Source organism: Quercus suber, unplaced genomic scaffold (genome assembly GCF_002906115.3).
Source record: "Quercus suber isolate HL8 unplaced genomic scaffold, Cork oak 2.0 scaffold_464, whole genome shotgun sequence".
Lineage (NCBI taxonomy): Eukaryota > Viridiplantae > Streptophyta > Magnoliopsida > Fagales > Fagaceae > Quercus > Quercus suber.
The window spans coordinates 457,457-475,351 of record NW_027069915.1 but is presented as its reverse complement, the minus strand read 5'-3'; the positions used below and the strand labels follow the sequence as shown (position 1 = coordinate 475,351).

General features: G+C 34.9%; 1 non-coding gene and 1 pseudogene across 1 annotated transcript; one reads left to right on the top strand and one right to left on the bottom strand.

Annotated features, from left to right (window-relative positions):
• Positions 1-9,117: 9,117 nt before the first annotated feature.
• LOC112024890 (small nucleolar RNA R71) lies at positions 9,118-9,223 on the bottom strand. Its single transcript, XR_002884188.1, has one exon. It is a non-coding gene; the product is annotated as a small nucleolar RNA R71 (small nucleolar RNA).
• A 1,731-nt stretch (positions 9,224-10,954) lies between these two features.
• On the top strand, positions 10,955-13,122 carry LOC112024879 (uncharacterized; annotated as a pseudogene).
• The last annotated feature ends 4,773 nt before the right edge of the window (positions 13,123-17,895 follow it).

Genomic DNA, 17,895 nt, shown 5'->3' with positions numbered 1-17,895 from the left:
GACCCCGTTTCGATTAGCATACGGAAGTAAAGCGGTCATCCTGGCAAAAGTAGGACTTACAAGCTACAGGGTAGAAAACTATGACGAAGGCAAAAATGAGGAAGCAATGTGCCTACAGCTTGATCTGGTAGATGAAGTTAAAGCAACAGCGGAACAAAGACTAGCACGGTATCAGAATCTCATGGCCAAGCACTACAACTCCAAGGTCAGACCCAAGGACTTCCAAGTAGGGGATCTTGTCCTAAGAAAGGTAATGGGCACCAAAAGAGAAGCCTCCTAAGGGAAGCTAGGACCTAATTGGGAAGGATCGTACAGAATTGCATCGTGGCATAGAAAGGGGACCTGCCACCTAGAAACGCTGGACGGACGAAAACTACATCACTCATGGAATACGAAGCACTTGAAAAAGTACTACGAGTAGACTACTAGCAGTAGACGAATAGCAACACCTCCTCATTGCCAATCTTTTCTTTCTAGTTTTATAGTTTTTATTATCTACCTTTTAAGCCCGAGGGCTGGTTTCTTTTTATTTTTCAAGAACAATTTTCAACATGCATTTACTACATAATAATAAGAGGAGGATTATTCAGATTCATATTGTATTTATTAGTTTCTACATGCTCTGCAAGTCTTCAGGTGGACAGGTCCACAACAAAGTGGACAGATTTATTATTAAAATAGATTGATTTATTAAAGTTCACCATGTGGATGGTACATTCATAAAGTGGACGGGTCTATTACTAAGTAGACTACTATTACAAAGTCCATAAAGTGGACGGGTCTATTATTAAGTGGACTACTATTACAGAGTCTATAAAATGGACCGGTCTATTATTAATAGATGTTTATTACAAGTCCGTAAGTGAACAACAACCATAAAGTCCATATGATGGACTAGTTCACATGTCTATAAGTGGACGGATCCATCCCAAAGTGGACAGGCTCAACATAAAATTAATTATTATAAGTGGACAGATTCAAGCTCACAACATGGACGGATTCATCCGAAAGGATATTAAGTCCTTAAGTGGACGGATACAACAATTCATTGAATCAACATTATGGGACGGGTTCATCAAGAGAATGATAACCACTCATAAAGGACGAGGTCAATAATATGATGGAACCAACATTACAAGCCCTCAATATGAACGGGAAGATGGTTATGATGGTTGTATTCATGCACAGCCGTAAACTAAACAGATTCATTCATAAAAAATAAATAGACAGAATAAAGTAATTAAGCTAAAACCCATGAAGGGGAGAAGTTTAAATACAGAAGATGACAGTTAAGTTAAGCATTTAATGTTCTCCAAGACCATTAAAAAAAAAAAAAAAAAACTACACAACTTGAGCAGGAGTTTCATCCTTCTCTTTAACCAATAAATCCCCAGGGTTACAAGCCTGATCATTATTTGGTTTAGCTTGGTCTTCAACATTAACTCCATCACCATGAGTGACGTTGATGGGGCATCCTTGGCAAAAAGTTCATCCGTACTCTCAGAATGGACGAGCTGAACTGATGTTCGCTCCTAGACATTGATGTTGACATTGGACACGTACAGGTCGGGATAGAAAGTTTTCACTTGACGGAGGGCGTCGTAAAAGCCTTCACCATATGAGACTCCAAGCTCTGCCAGAAGGGCATCGGAGTCACGGTACTCTCGTACAGCCATTTCCTTTGCTAGACGAAGTTAGTCCTTGGCATCATGGATCACCTTCTCCTTGTCTTCCAAGACCTGCTTTAGTTGCCCCGTTTGCTTTTCAAACTCATCCCTAGCTCACTCTGCCATGACAAGCTTCTTTTCCTAGACCNCTTTTTTTTTTTTAAAAAAAAAAAAAAAAAAAATCTAGACATGATTCAGTCACCAAAATTCCATAGAAGACTGTAATTCTGTGGTGCAATTAAATTCTTTAATTAATTAAATTTATTTTTTGAGCTTTTATTCGATGATTTTTTTTTTTTACATGGGTGTTTCCTCTTGATGATGCCGAAAAATCAACAGTAAGCCTCACGGTCCTCGTATGCTCGAAACAATCCCTGCACAACACAAAGAGAAAACCCTAGGAGAGTATTGGTGTGGTACCGGCCAAAGACCCTCCGAAGGTTAAGTCAGAAAACCTTTCTACAACTCTAGAGAGCCAGAGTTAGGGCGAATTATGCGTACTTGTTTTCAAAGGGTCTTTGGGCTTTTACAGTAGTGTAGAGCCAAACTCCTAAGACTTGCGTAACAAGTCTTTTCCTTAGAGGGAAGATCTCCATTGATGCGCATATATTCCAGAATCCTCCTAATGTTGGAATTCTATTCATATTGGGACTTTGTAGACTAGGGTTTATCGTGAGATGCATGCCATTTTCCTTTTAGGGTTTCTTGGAGACCACATAATGACCAGTTAAGTGCCATGTGGCCCTTTGATCCGTCCACCCTATGTCTATTCACATAAGATCCGTTCAATATGAGAAATCTGTTCAGCACTGTCAAATCCTAATAAATGGATCCGTCACCTCTAATTTTCACCCTCTTCAGTTGCCCCCTCACCCCATGGGTTTGTGATCTCTTAGTGGAAGGACCCGTGGGGTGACGGTTCAATCCAGTCTCTTGGGGAACACTGGCCTTGACAGGCTGGCCTAAGATCATTAATGACGAAGGACACATGGCGTCTACTGAATGGTCGCTCACTTGGATCGAAGCATCCCTTCGTCTTTCGTGCCGTTCCCTCTATATAAACCAAACTTTCTTCCCCTCTCTACTGAAATCTGTGATTAGAGTGCACTCGTTATCATTGTCAGACGAACATACCGTTCAATTGTTGCATCCATCATCAAAGCCTCTTACCATTCAGTTCCAACTTGGTAAGCATTCTTTGCCCTTAAATTTGTATGCTCTTCACTTCTAGACTCGATACTACCGTCATCCATTATAGGCTTGTCAGAGTCTTAGGATTTACCATCACGTGTAGGTCATGTCTAGTGTGTCGAGTAATCATTCGTTTGTCCGCGACGGGGCAGGCTTAGATGAAGTGTACCCGTCAGGTCATAAAGACCCAGACGTATCAAATGAAGATAGGACTCCGTCAGCCACCTCTCCTTCAATGGATGAGGGTATGGAGATGGATGGGTCAGAGGGTGATTCTAATGACGGTATAGAAGGTGCAGAACCCCAAATTCAGTCCGTCATTGGTTATGATGGAATAAGGGAGTTTATAATGCTACCCATATGGACGGTTAATGCTTTTGTTTCTACAATAAAAGAATCTCACTTCAAGACACTAAGGGAAAGTACCAAATACCTGCCAATATTCCCACCTGTCTTCCCTATATGTCGAAAAAATGTTACTACGAAGGTGTTGAGGGTGTCGGGGTCTATGAGCAAATGTTGAAGGCAGGGCTTAGATTCCCTTTTAAGTTCCTTCATCGTTAACTCCTTCAGTTCCTATGTGTGTCCGTCAACCAGATCTCCCCAAACGCCTGAAGGGTCTTCCTCGGCATTGAGGTCTTGTATAGGGCAATGTCCGACGGAGCCAGGAGATTGACACTAGAAGAGTTCTTTAATTGTTACCGTACGACTTAGATTGCTCAGTCCAAGGGCATGTATAGTTTTGTGCTTAGGAACCCCTATACTAGGCTCATGTGTGAAACCCCCGAATCTAACAAAAACTAGAAAAGTCAGTATTTTTTCTTGTTGGGCGACAAGTGGATGTGTCGTTTTTTTTTTTTTTTTAAAAAAAAAAAAAGAGAAAATTGTCTTAACGTTTGCTTCTTTGTGTTCTGTTGCTATCCTGTATATGATTGCTTCTTTGTTTGGTTTTCTTTTACTTAATGAATACAATTTTTTTAATTTAAAGGTAGTGTTTCCTTAAGGATTATTTTGTTGAATAATCCCTTTTTTGGTAGACTAATTTACTTTGTTGATTTTAATTTCAATTTGCATTTGATACTGTTGTGAAGGAAAGTGCTCGAGATCCTTTCATGCAAACATAGGCCCTGGGCTTGAGGACTTCTGTAAGACTCTTGGCTATACTGATGCTCAAGTCAAGGTACCGACTTCTTTGCTTTCATTGTGTGTGTATTCCCTCTATTTGCTTGTTTTTCTCTGAACTCTAGTTATTTTCTCCTTTAATCAGTATTTCGTTATGTGCAGGCAATGCCAATATTTTTGTGTAGAAATTGCAAGTATTAGCAACATCAATGCTTTGTTTGTGGCAAATTGGGATTTTCTGATAAATCTTCTGATGCAGAGCCAGCAAAGGTATACTATTCTGATAATCGTAATCACTTCACAATTTCACACACACACACACACACACACATATTCTCGTTCAAGCTTTAAAAATGATCATTTGAATTGTTAAATGATGAGTCTAATACCACTTCCCAAAAATTGTGCATCAAGAATTTGGCCACAACATTGGTACTAAAATTTATATGGAACCCTCATGGTGAATGTGTTTGTGACCACTTGGTTTTAATTTGGAGCCAATTGAAGAAACTGGTCGGTATTTCATGAGTTGCAGTTTGCCTTGTGCATCTCTATAAGTGGCCTTTTTATATTTCTTTTAAATCCTTCAAGTTTACTTGCAAGCTATTTAAACAGCCTTACAAAGGTTAGAAGAGGGTTGCAGCATTGAAGATGCAAAAGCTGTTTGTGAACCAAGGATTCTCTGGCAGATTTTCAAGAATGCTCTTTTTGCGTAGTCCAACCAAAAGGACTAGGGAAGAATTTTAAGAATGCTCCATGTGGTTATAACCTTACTCTATCTCTATTCATTTTCAAAAAAAAAAAAAAATTAAAATAATGTGGAAAACTGGAAGTTATGCATTTATCAAGAGCTTTATAGTGTGACTTTGAAATAAGGAAACAATCCCAATCATCTTGTTGTTAATGTTGGAGAATTTAAGTCCAAAGGAAGGAATACCCATTAGTCCATTTTGTCAGCCCGTTTGCTATCTAAAGACTAGTATTTTGTTTGTCTATGGTATGTTTTGTTTATTATTATGTATTTATTATTTTGAAAGGTATTGTTAAAAAAAAATTAGAAGGTCATTTGATTAGCTTATGATTTTTAATGAAATTAGATGATTAGGATTTAATTGTCATATGTAGGGTTTGGATTCTAAGGTTTTGACACAAGACAAAACCACTACTAGACCTATCCATGGGTCTAGTTGAGTTGGTTGAGGGATCAAACTAAAACTTATTCCTACCTTCTTGGGTGAAGAATATCAGTAACTTTCGTCAACCGAGAATAACTTCGATCTTGACCGCTTGGTCTTCCACGTGTGTTGGTGGGATTCGGTTGAGGCCAACAATGATGGACGATGAAGGGCGACAGGCGAAGATCGCCTGCTGTAACCACACCTTATATCTCTGTTGGATGGGTCAGTTTAATTGGATTTCAATCTATGAAAACTAACACCCAAACCGTATTCATTGGTTCTTGAAGAGCTTAATCCACCCAAAAGGGCCTCTCTCTCAATCTCACTTGAACCTTTCTTCATTACCATTTGATTCTGTTTTAGGTATAAATTCTTGACTTTATTTGCTGCTAGCTAAATTTCTACTTTTATTTGCTTTCATCAGCAACTCATGCACACCCCATCAATAGCACACACATGCATGCCTCATCGGCACCACATGCACTCATCACCTGCACCATACACATGCAACACTCTTCATCAGCACCATACACATGCAGCACCACACACACACACACACCACACTCCTAACACAAAATCGAGCTTAGGTTAAGCTTTTGAACTTGAGTTCCAACAAAATTTCATTATCAAATGCTTAAATCTCCAAAATCAAGTAAACAAATTACAACTTTGTCATGCTTATAGTCCCACCTATTATATTAACCATTAACTTAGCTTTTATAATATTGCTTCCAAATATTACATTTCTGATAAGACTCTCTCTCTCTCTCTCTCTCTACACCTGGGTTCATAGCCTCACATTTAACCTATTCATTTTCTAAGTTACACATATGCATGATATTTGTTGGGATGACAATTGTTATACTTGTCCATTTCTGTGTTTAGTACACATCTATATATATATATATATATTTGGAAATGTGATTGTTTAGATTTTAAATCAGTATGTGACATTGACTTGATAATATGCCCGCTTAAATTTCAGTTGGCACTTTTCAAGAACAGGAAGAAAGAGAATCTCTTTGTAACAATATCTTAATATTATACCGATGGTATCTATTAATTAGAATTTAAAGCAAATCTAAACTCTCTAAATGCATGATAAGATATTTTTATATTTTTGTATCAATGATTTTTTTAAGTGGTGATTACCAAAAAAGTAAGTGCTAGCCTTTTGTTGAAAATTTGTTGTTACATTCTATCTTCTGTTATTTAGACAACCATGTGATTTTAGTTTCTTTTTCTTTACTTGTGATGTATGGTTCTTTTGGCAATTTTTTATAGAGAACTTGTTTGCTGGGAACTTCTTTTGGTTGATCAAGTACCTTATGTATATTTTTTGTTGTGTGCTGCTTGGAACTTCTTTTGGCTAATCACGTAGTTTATGTATATTTTTTGTTGAGTGCTTGCAGATAATTATTGGTTGGGTTGTTTATGTAAATTATTTGGGCAGGAATTAGAGATTTAGCAAGGAAAAAAAAAAGACCTATAGTCGCGTTTCTAAATGCAGCCAAAATATGGTCTATAGCCGCATTTTGTAAAAACATAGCTATAGGACTGAGACTAAGGCCACATTTTTTAAATGCGGCTATAGGCTATAGGTCCAGGCTATAACTGCATTTTAAATGCAACCTAAAGTTGGTCTATAGCTGCATTTTGTAAAAACGCAACTATAGGGCCCGCAGGGGGCTATTGTCGCATTGCATAAGCCGCATTTGTAAATGCGGCTATAGCCTTTAGCTGCGTTTTAAGGGTCTATAGCTGTGTTTTAGAAACGCGGCTATAGCCCTCATTTCTTGTAGTATAGGGTGGCCACGAAAGTTAGGAGGCATCTTCTGCTGTTAATAGCACAAAACATTAATAAGTGTCATTATAAAATTGGTATATATATATATATATAACAACATTCAGGTGGCTTAGTTGGTAAGATAATATGCTAATAAGTCTCAGAACTTAGGTTCGAGTCTCAAATAATTAGTTGTATGTTGATGCTTTTTATATCTCATTTCCATCTCAAACAATTGATCTAAAAAATAAGTGAGTTCCTCACACAAAACGAAAGTATAGGGTCTCACCCAGTGCTAATAGCTTAATTTTGCATATTTATATCATTATTAGAAAAGCATTATCATACTTATTTTGAGTTAATTCATGCATTTTATAGCTGGTTTTGGAATAATACTGAATAATCAATTTTGTGCTTAATTGAATTTCAATGCATGAATTTGTCTTTTGTAGGATAATGAAATTAAATAAATGGATTTGTGCACCAAAAAAAAAAAAAAAAAGCTAATGAAGCATAACTTTCGGCTCAGATATCCAATCAAGATGATTCAAGTTGGGCTGGAAAGCTAACTTAAAGGGATACAACTTTGTCGTTTACCAAATGCTCGAATTTTGAAGTTAAATGGGCCAAAAACGTCGGTTAAGTGAAGTCTAAAAACTTGTGATTTTCTTCAAACAGGAATTCAACTTGTAATAGGATTCCTTGACCTATTTAAAGGCTCTTTAGGGCAAAATTCATAAGAGAGTTGTTGTAGAACATAATTTAGGTTTTCTTACAATTTCTTTACAGTTTTTTAGACTTTAATTTGTTTTATGGTTTGCTAGAAGCCTTGCTAAGGCAAGGGGTGAAACCCAACTATTTATTGATATGTTCTTAACAATTATTTATTGGTTTTAATGCTTATAATTTTATGTTTTTGATTATTTCACTCATCTAGAAAAGTGTTTAGTTCTGTATAATCCTTCAATTTATTGTAGACTCCGGGCACGTTAAATGCTTAGTATTTCCTGCGAACTAATTCACTAGTTTTGTTTTGCCTTAAACCAATCAATTGCATGAAACTACCTTAGAAAATTAATTCTTGAGTTTTTATTGTTAAATCATGCCTAAGATCATCCTTCATGTGAATTTTAGTTGAGTTATAAAATAAATATTGTTAAGAGTACCAATAGATGTGTTGTTTGTGGATCCCTAAACCTCAATGCCTTAATATATTGTTATTTTCTCTTAATTTAAATTTCCATTACTAAACTATCAAAAATCTCTTCAGTTAAACTTTATTATTTTAGTTTTATTCTCTTGTGGTTTGCTAATCAATTCCATTTTCCCAGTGGATTCAACCTCGGACTTTTTGAGTTATTATTTCGTGACAATATTGCACTTGGGAACATTATTTAAGTCACAGCAAGTTTTTGGCGCCGTTGCTAGGGATTAGGCAATTAGAGAAGCGTTCCACTTTGTTTGGAGAGGTTTTCAGCATTAAATTTCTTCACATATTTGGTAATGTCTCTCCAACTGTTTTCTTTTTTAAGTAGTTTAGTTTTCTTTTAGAGTTTTTCTTTCATTTTTACTTCTCTTTATTGTTAAAGGTTTTTGTTTTATTTTTTTTCTTTTTATTTTTTTTTCTTGGTTTAATATTGCATGCGTGTTTGGTGTCGTGATGGTGATAATCGCTTGGTTAGAATTGAGCTTAATAATTTTTTTGGCAATTTATCTGATTCTTTCACACATTCTAATACACTTGATATCATGGTGGACTTAAAGAGTAATCATGGTGATGAAAATAATTTAAATAATATAAACTTCCACGCTCACCAACCCATTAGAACTCTGAGGGATTATTTGCAACCTACTAGGAGTAGTGCACCATCATGCATCATTTTTCCAACTAATGCAAACAATTTTAATTTTAAGCTCAGTATGATTTTATTACTTCCTAAATTTCATGGCTTAGATTCTGAAAATCCTTACCTACACTTTAAGGAATTTGAGGAGGTATGTTCTCCATGACCAATCATGTAATAAAGAGACCATTAGGTTGAAGTTGTTCCCTTTTTTTTTTAAAGACAAGGAAAAAACTTGGCTTAATTCTTTGAGACCTAGGTCAATTGGTACTTGGCAAGAGATGCATACTCAGTTTTAAAAGAAATTTTTTCCAATTCATAGGACTAATGCACTTAAAAGACAAATAATGAATTTTTCACAAAAGATAATGAGACATTTTATCAATGTTGGGAAAGATTTAAAGACTTGCTTAATGCTTGTCCACATCATGGCTATGAAACTTGGCATATAATTAGTTTTTTCCATGAAAGTTTGACTCCAAAAATGCGTCAATTTGTAGAGATGATGTGCAATGGAGAGTTTTTGAATAAAGATCCTGATGAGGCTTTTGACTATTTTGATCTCTTAGCTGAGAATGTCCAATCTTGGGATACTACTGATACCTTAGATAGGTCTAGAGCATCCACCAACCCCTCTGGGGGTGGTAAGTACCAACTTAGGGAAGATGATGACCTTAGTGCTAGGGTGGCTAGTCTAACTAGGAAGCTTGAAGCCATGGAATTATGGAAGGTCAATGGAATCAATATTTTGCCTAAAATTTGATGAAGCTTATAGAATTTGTGAGACCAAGGAACACCCTACCAATGAATGCCCTACAATTCCAACTTTTAAAGAGATGTTGCATGATCAAGCAAATGCTACAAACATGGTGAAAAAATCATGCCCTTCCCCCTATTTGGAGACATACAATTCAGGGTGGAGGAATCTCCCAAATTTTAGTTGGAGGAATGATAATGTGGTTGTTAGGTTCTAAAGATTTAGGAATTTATGTATTTAGAACTCTAATTTGTATTGTTGGCAAACCATGAATCAAAACAGGTTGTTTAGTCTTGTTTAGGCTTGCTCAAAGTATGTTTATTTGTAAAACTGGAATCGAGTGAGTGCAGATTTATTGGACTAAATCTGTAAGGCTCGATCAATCGAAAATTAGACTCGATCGATCGAACCACGTACAGATTTATTTTTCTGTAGAGTTCCAGTTCAGCCCAAACTCTATTTAAACGTCTTGGGGTTCAAGTAAAACACTTCTATATATAAGGAAAACCCTAGAACGTTTTTGGGACTTCTGAGAGAGAGATTAGAGTGCCTCTTGTGCCTCCTTTTATTTTTAGGGTTTTGTACCCAAACCTCTCTAAGTCTTTTATTATTTCAACATCTTGATGATCAACAAGGTTGCTACCATTGGAGATTAAAAGAAAAGCAAGCGGGGAGCTTGTAGCTGATTGAAGAATTCAAGAAAGAAGTAGTCCGTGGATTCGGAGCCTGTGCGTGGTCGTGTCAGGAAGTTCTACTGGTGGGTAGCATTAGGAAGTCGAGCGGGGAGCTTGTAGTCCTTTTGTACGAACTTCAATTCTTTCATAGTGAATTCAGGTTAGCCTTGAGGATCGGTGGGTCAAATCCTCCCCAGGTTTTTACCGTGTGGTTTCCTGGGTGATCATATCTTATGTTATTTATTTTCTGCTGCTTTATATCTTGATATGATTGTTTAAATTGTTTTAACCTAGAATTGCTTAATTTGACTAAGTAACAACTTGGCTAATTAATCTAGGCTACGCAATCTGTGTGTTTAAGGGGTCTAAATTTCCTGTCAGTGGTTGCACCTCCTATACATGGTTCTTCAAATTTTGTTCCCTATAATCCCCCTCCAAAGAAGAGTCTTGAGGACACTTTGCAACAATTCATGCAAACTCAATCCACCATTAATAATCAGAACTCACAAGCCATAAATGACATTAGGAGCACTCTCACTAAATTGACTACATTCATGAGCACAATAGAAAAGGGTAAGTTTCCATCTCAACCACAACCAAGCCCCTAAGGTCAATTTTGTGTTGATGATTGCAGTTCCTCTGAAAATTCAAGTTAAATCTGTAATTACTCTTTGTAGTGGAAAAATCATTGAGAAAGATATTCCTTAAAGCAATACACATGATGAATCTTCCAAAATGAAGAGTAGTGATGAAGTCCTTGAGCCTAAATCTAATGAAACTAAAAGGTGTCCTATCCCTACTCCCTTTCACCAAAGGTTAATTCCACCTCAAAAAGTGAATCAAAATTTTGAAATCCTTGAAGTGCTTAAGCAAGTTAAAGTGAACATTCCTCTTTTGGATGCCATAAAGCAAATTCCATCATATGCTAAATGTTTGAAAGATTTCAGTATTGTTAAGCGTAAGCTTAATGTACATAAGAAGGCATTGTTGACTGAACAAGTTAGTGCAATCATTCAAAACAACAGACCTCCAAAGTTTAAAGATCCAAGTTGTCCCACTATTTCATGTGTGATTGGTATTTCAAAAATAGAGAAAGCTTTGCTTGATCTTGGGCAAGTGTGAATATTTTGCCATATTCAGTGTATCAGCAATTAGGTCTAGGCGAGTTAAAACCCACTTCCATAATTTTACAACTTGTCGATCGATATATGATTGTTCCTAAAGGTGTTGTTAAGGATGTTTTGGTCAAGTGGAAAAATTTTATTTTCCTGTTGACTTTATTATTTTGGACATGCATCTTGTTTCTAATTCTAATTCTCAAATATCTGTGATTTTAGGACGTCCATTTCTTGCAACTTCTAATGCATTGATAAATTGTAGAAGTAGAGTCTTAAAATTATCTTTTGGGAATATGACCCTTGAGCTTAATATTTTTAATACTTGTAAGCAACCTAGGGATGAAGAGGATGTGCATGAAGTTGACTTAATTGAAACACTTGTTCAAGAACAATTCAACAAAACATGTTTTTCAGATCCATTAGAAGCTTGTCTAGTGTATTCATGTGATTTTAATTTTGATGAGAATATTGCATACATTCACTGTCTTTTGGAATCTGCGCAAGAATTGGAAGTGAGCAATTGGAGATTGAAATATGAGGAGTTGCCACCTCGTGAGATAAAGTTGTTGCCATTTAGTGAACAAGTACCAAAATTGGAGTTGAAACCCTTGCCCGTTAAGCTAGTGTATGCTTTTCTAGGGACCAATGAGACTTTTCCTGTGGTAATATCTTCTAAACTTGACTCTTTGCAAGAAGGCCAAACACCATCTCATTGGAGTGCTCAAGATAAGAAACGCTTCATGGTTGAGGTACACAATTTTTTCTATGATGATCCCTATTTATTTAAGCACTATATAGATCAAATCATTAGGAGATATGTCCTTGATAATGAAATATTTAGTGTCATCTCCTTTTGTCATAATGAAGCTTGTGGAGGCCACTTTTCTTCAAGGAAAACTGTTGCAAAGATTTTGCAATGTGGTTTTTATTGGCCTAATATGCTTAAAGACACTCATCATTTTTGCAAATCTTGTGAGTCTTGTCAAAATTTGGGAGAAATAACTCGTAGAAATATGATGCCTTTGAACCCAATTTTAGTTGTTGAAATTTTTGATTGTTGGGGTATAGATTTCATGGGTCCGTTCCCTCATTCTTTTGGATATCTTTACATTCTAGTGGCTGTAGATTATGTTTCAAAATGGGTTGAGGCAATTCCTTGCAAAAAGAATGATCACAAAATTGTTTTTGAAATTTTTAAAGGAAAATGTTTTGTCAAGGTTTGGCATCCCTAGGGCAATTATTAGTGATGGGGGCTTACACTTTTGCAACCGACCTTTTGAGGCATTAATGAGAAAATATTGCATAACACATAAGGTTGCCAACCCAAATCACCCATAAACAAGTGGAAAAGTTGAGCTTCCCAATAGGGAGATTAAACAAATTTTGGAAAAGATGGTTAACCCATATCGTAAAGATTGGTCTTTGAGGTTGAATGATGCACTTTGGATGTACCACATTGCCTATAAAAATATTCTTGGTATGTCTCCCTATAGATTTGTTTATGGTAAAGCTTGTCACTTGCCTGTGGAATTGGAACATAAATCATGTTGGGCAATAAAGATGTTTAACTTTAACTTAGACAAGGCTAGTTCATTGAGAAAATTGCAATTGAATGAGTTGGAAGAAATTCGGCATGATGCATATGAGAATTCTAGGATTTCTAAAGAAAGAATGAAGGTTTTTCATGACAAACAAATTGTAAGGAAATCTTTTGAACCATCTCAAAAAGTTCTTTTGTATAATTCTAGGTTACATTTGTTCCCCGGAAAATTGAGATCTAGATAAACTAGACCTTTCATTGTTAAAAATGTTTTCCCCCAGGGTGCCATAGAAATTGAAAATCCTAAGAATGGTAACATATTTAAGATGAATAGACAATAGCTTAAGCCATTTCTTGAGAATTTTTCACAAGATGAGAAATCCATTAATTTGGAGGATCCCATTTATCAAGACTTGCCAAGTAATTAGCATCAGTGTTTGTGTCATAGTTTAGATTGTGATTTTTTTTTTCCTAACCCCTTTTGCAGGTGTTAAAGTTTTTTTTCTATTCATTTATGTTCATCTCTTCAAAGTACTCTCCGACCTTTGTACTCTTTATTGTTTTTCCTTGTTATCATTGAGGACAATGTAAGTTTTAGGTTGGGGGGAGGAACTTGAGAGTTTTGGTTTTATTTTATGTTAAATTTTTTTTGTTTTTTTTTTTTTGGGGTTGTTTTTAGTGATTTTTGTTTTTGTTTTTGTTTTTAGTCCAATTTTCACCCAAAAAAAAAAAGACGTGTTGCTTTAGCAAGAGTTTTAAGTCAAAGTTCTTTATGCTACTTCTATCTAAAGAATTCCACTGTTTTTCATGCTCAACTAGTATGCACATGCACTTTAGCCATATGAACATGTTTCTTGGTTGAGAAATAGAGATGACTTTGAAAATCTTGAAAATAAAATGTAGAGACTATAACCCAAGTGAGTTCTTGAGCCATTCATTTTTTCAGAGGGTTATTTTCTTTTGACCTCATTTTTCATGTGAAAGAACATAACTTTGTTGTTGCTTAGTCTCATTATTCTTTGATTTGGTTGAGTGCTAAGAATTCAACAAATTTTATGCCACACCTAAATATGTTAAAGTCATGTATTTTGAAGAACTATCCCAATCATTAAGAGATGATTTTAGGTCATCTTTGTTAATTTTGAGCATTTATTATTTTCTTTCTTGATACATTACCGCTAGTCACCCATTTGAGCCTATTATTTTAGCCATTCTTTCTCAAACCCTTTCCTAAGGTGTTTTAAGAATGAATGCAATCAAATTGTCTTATTACAATAAATTTGTGATGAAATAGTTGGAAGAAAAGGAGGTCTCACTCAAAAAAAAAAAAAAAAAAAAATTAGTTGGAAGAAAAGGAGGTCTCACTCAAAAAAAAAAAAAAAAAAAAGTCATAAATAGAAAAGGAAAAATGTTGAAAAAAAAAAAGGGAATGTGAAAGAGGAAGAAATAGAGAATGAATTTGTTGATGAAATTTTGAAGAAAAAAAGTGAAAGTGCGATTTTCAAGAAACTTGAGAGAATAAATTAATTGGCATATATTCAAAAAAAGTTGTCTCTCTAATTATTCTTGGGAACACTTTTTATTTTTACCTATACCCTTTGTTCTAAATTCCTCCTCTTTACCCTACATTACGTCCCAATGAAAGTCTTATTTGATCTTAAGGATGGTATGGTTTGGATCTTGACATGACTAATCAATGTGTGTGGTGTAATATTCTTAGTGTTTGGCATCCTTTCATGAGACTATAAATGTCCTTTATTTTGCTTCACCATTCTTTATCTTATTTATATGTGAGATATTAGTTTTTATTCTACATTATTCTGCTCACATATGTTTGAGAGTGTTACACCCTTTTCGAAGTGATTTTATTTGTTGACTATTAACAACTGTGAGATTTGAGTTGAAGCATAACTTTGGATAGAAATTCAAGACATGTTTTTTCTTAAGATTAAGGTTGTGTTTGTGTTGGCTAACCTATTCACACATTAAGTATTGATGGATGTGGAATATCTTTGGTAGTTGTTAGTGTTTTGACCTTTGATTAACTATTTCTACTAAAGTAATAATTTTTTGTTATTTTGTGTCTTTGTCTCGAGTCGCTTAAATTGCTAGGGACTAGCAATGAGCTAGTTGGGGAGTGTGATAATAGCTTAATTTTGCATATTTGTATCATTATTAGAAAAGCATTATCATACTTATTTTGAGTTAATTCATGTATTTTATAGTTGATTTTGGAATAATGCTAAATAATCAATTTTGTGTTTAATTGAATTTTAATGCGGGAATTTGTTTTTTATAGGATAATGAAATTAAATAAGTGGATTTGTGCAAAGAAGAAAGCTAATGGACTTTAATTTTACAAGGGCCATGATAAAGTCAAAGAAGGCTAACGCAATTAAATTCAAGTCCAATTGGAGCAAGGAATTAAAGGAAATTTGCACTTAATCCAAATCCAATTCGGATTAGGATTCCAGCTTGCACACCAGTAAGTATTTGGAGTATAAATTTTGGCTTAGATATCCAATCTAGATGATTTAAGTTGGGCTGGAAAGCTAACTTAAAGGGCTAAAACTTTTTATTTACCAAAAGCCCGAATTCTTAAGGTATATGGGCCAAAAATGTCAGTTAAGTGAAGCCTAAAAACCTGTGATTTTCTCTAAACAGGAATTCAACTTGTAATAAGATTCCTTGACCTATTTAAAGGCTCTTTAGGGCAAAATTCAGAAGAGAGCTACTGTAAAACATAATTTAGGTTTTCTTACAGTTTCTTTACCTTGCTAAGGCAAGGGATGAAACACAACCGTTTATTGGTATGTTCTTAACAATTATTTATTGGTTTTAATGCTTATGTTTTTATGTTTTTTATTGTTTTACTCATCTAGAAAAGTGTTAAGTTCTGTATAATCCTTTGATTTATCGTAGCCTCTGGGCACGTTAAATGCTTAGTATTCCTTGTGAACTAATTCATTAGTTTTGTTTTGCCTAAAATCAATCAATTCCATGAAACTACCTTGGAAAATTAATTCTTGAGTTTTTATTATTAAATCATCCGACTAAGATCATCCTTCGCATGAATTTTAGTTGAGTTATAAAATAAATATTGTTAAGACTACCAATAGATGTGTTGTGTGTGGATCCCTAAACCTTAGCCCCTTAATATATTGTTATTTTCTCTCAATTTAAATTACCTTTACTAAACTATCAAAAATCTCTTCAGTTAAACTTTATTATTTTAGTTTTATTCTCTTGTGGTTTGCTAATCAATTCCCTTTTCCCTATGGATTCGACCTCGGACTTTTCAAGTTATTATTTCATGACAATATTGCACTTGGGAGCATTATTTAAGTCGCTGCACCCGGGAGCGGATAGGGTGTTACTATGGTCACATCTAAGTAAGGAAGCTACATTGGTCACCCCCTCTATCCATTTTTTGTTTACCAAAAAAAGAAAAGAAAAAGAAAAGAAATCAGTATATATTGGGGTTTATAGATTTCACTGCAATGGTAAAGTTAGCTAGGGATTTTCAAAAGAAAGGGTAATTCTTGTGAGTAGGAAAAAGATCATACCTCTAGTCCCAATGGATGTATTTTTATATTTGTATAAAGCATCTCCCTCACCTCCTTAAATTGAGCCCTATAGCTTGGATTTTTCTAATTGAATTTATGTTGTTATTCTGATTTAACCATGATTGGGGGGCTTAATATTTTGACCTGCCTTAGAAAAGGAAGGGAACATATTGCATTGCATATTTGCCTTAAGTGCGATGGAGGTTTTCAGGGTGCTATAATGAATACAAATTCTCTGTACCATTGTTTGAATTCCACTTTATCTTCTACCAATCACAACTTGCCATGTGTTTGTTTAATTTTTCTTATAAAATAGTCAAAGTTTAAAAATGAAAATAAAAAACACATGACAAGTTGTAATTGGTAGAACATAAAGTGGAACACAAAAAATGGTACAAATGATTTGTATTATGCTATAACTGCTATTTACAAATATAAATCTTTTGTCTCACTTTTGCGTTCCATTTTGAGTTTTACCAATCACAATTTATCTTATATCTATTTGATTTTCCTTATAAAAAATAACTAAAGTTCACAATGAAAATAAAAATTGAATAAGCACATGGCATATGATGAGTTTTTTTTTTTTTTTTTTTGATAAACATGGCATATAATGATTGGTAAAGTATAAAGAAAGATAGATGATTTGAATTTGCTACTTTGCATGTTTATCATTGCTTTTTAGGCTAGGGTTTTTATGATGTAGTGAGACTGGCAAGATGGTCTTCGTGAGTTCGACCTTCTCTAGATGGAAGTGGCCTTCCATTGTTGACGAATTTGATTAGATCCATAATTACACTATTGAGATATGTTTTGACTCCCTATAATGTTTTGAATGCTTTCTTTTAATGAGGTACACATGACAAAAGAGAATACTAATATTTTAGGGCTTGTTTGGATTGAGGGAAAAGGGAGAGGGGTGGAGGGAAATAGAGTAGAGTTGGCTGAAAATAGGCTAATTTTGGGCCAACGATATACTCTACTCCCCCTCATTACAAATAGATCATTATTTTTTCTACAATTTTCTGGTAATCATGTTTTATTCTACAACATTTAGTTGTCTGGTAGAGTATTCTTTACTTTGCATTTGACGTTATTGCCTAGCTTTAGGTTTTGTGTGAAAAATGAGCAATTTGCTGGAAGAGTATTCCTTACTTAAAATTCGGAGTTCTTTCCTAGATTTGTCTTCTTAAATATTATTTACTTTCACCGATGTGCTGTCTTGCTTTTAGGTCTTCTTCACTTTGCAAAGATAGTCTCTTTGTGCTGCTAGCTTGTAATGGATTCTTTAATTGGCTAATGGAGTTTTTTTCCCGTCCATATCTTAGTTGATTACTTTCCTACATGAAAGCTATAAACTTTATTTGCTTTTATTTTCTACTCAATGGCTTGTTTGGAAGTTTAGAGAGGGAGGAGAGTAGAGGGGAGTAGAGGGAAGGGGAGTAGTGGGGA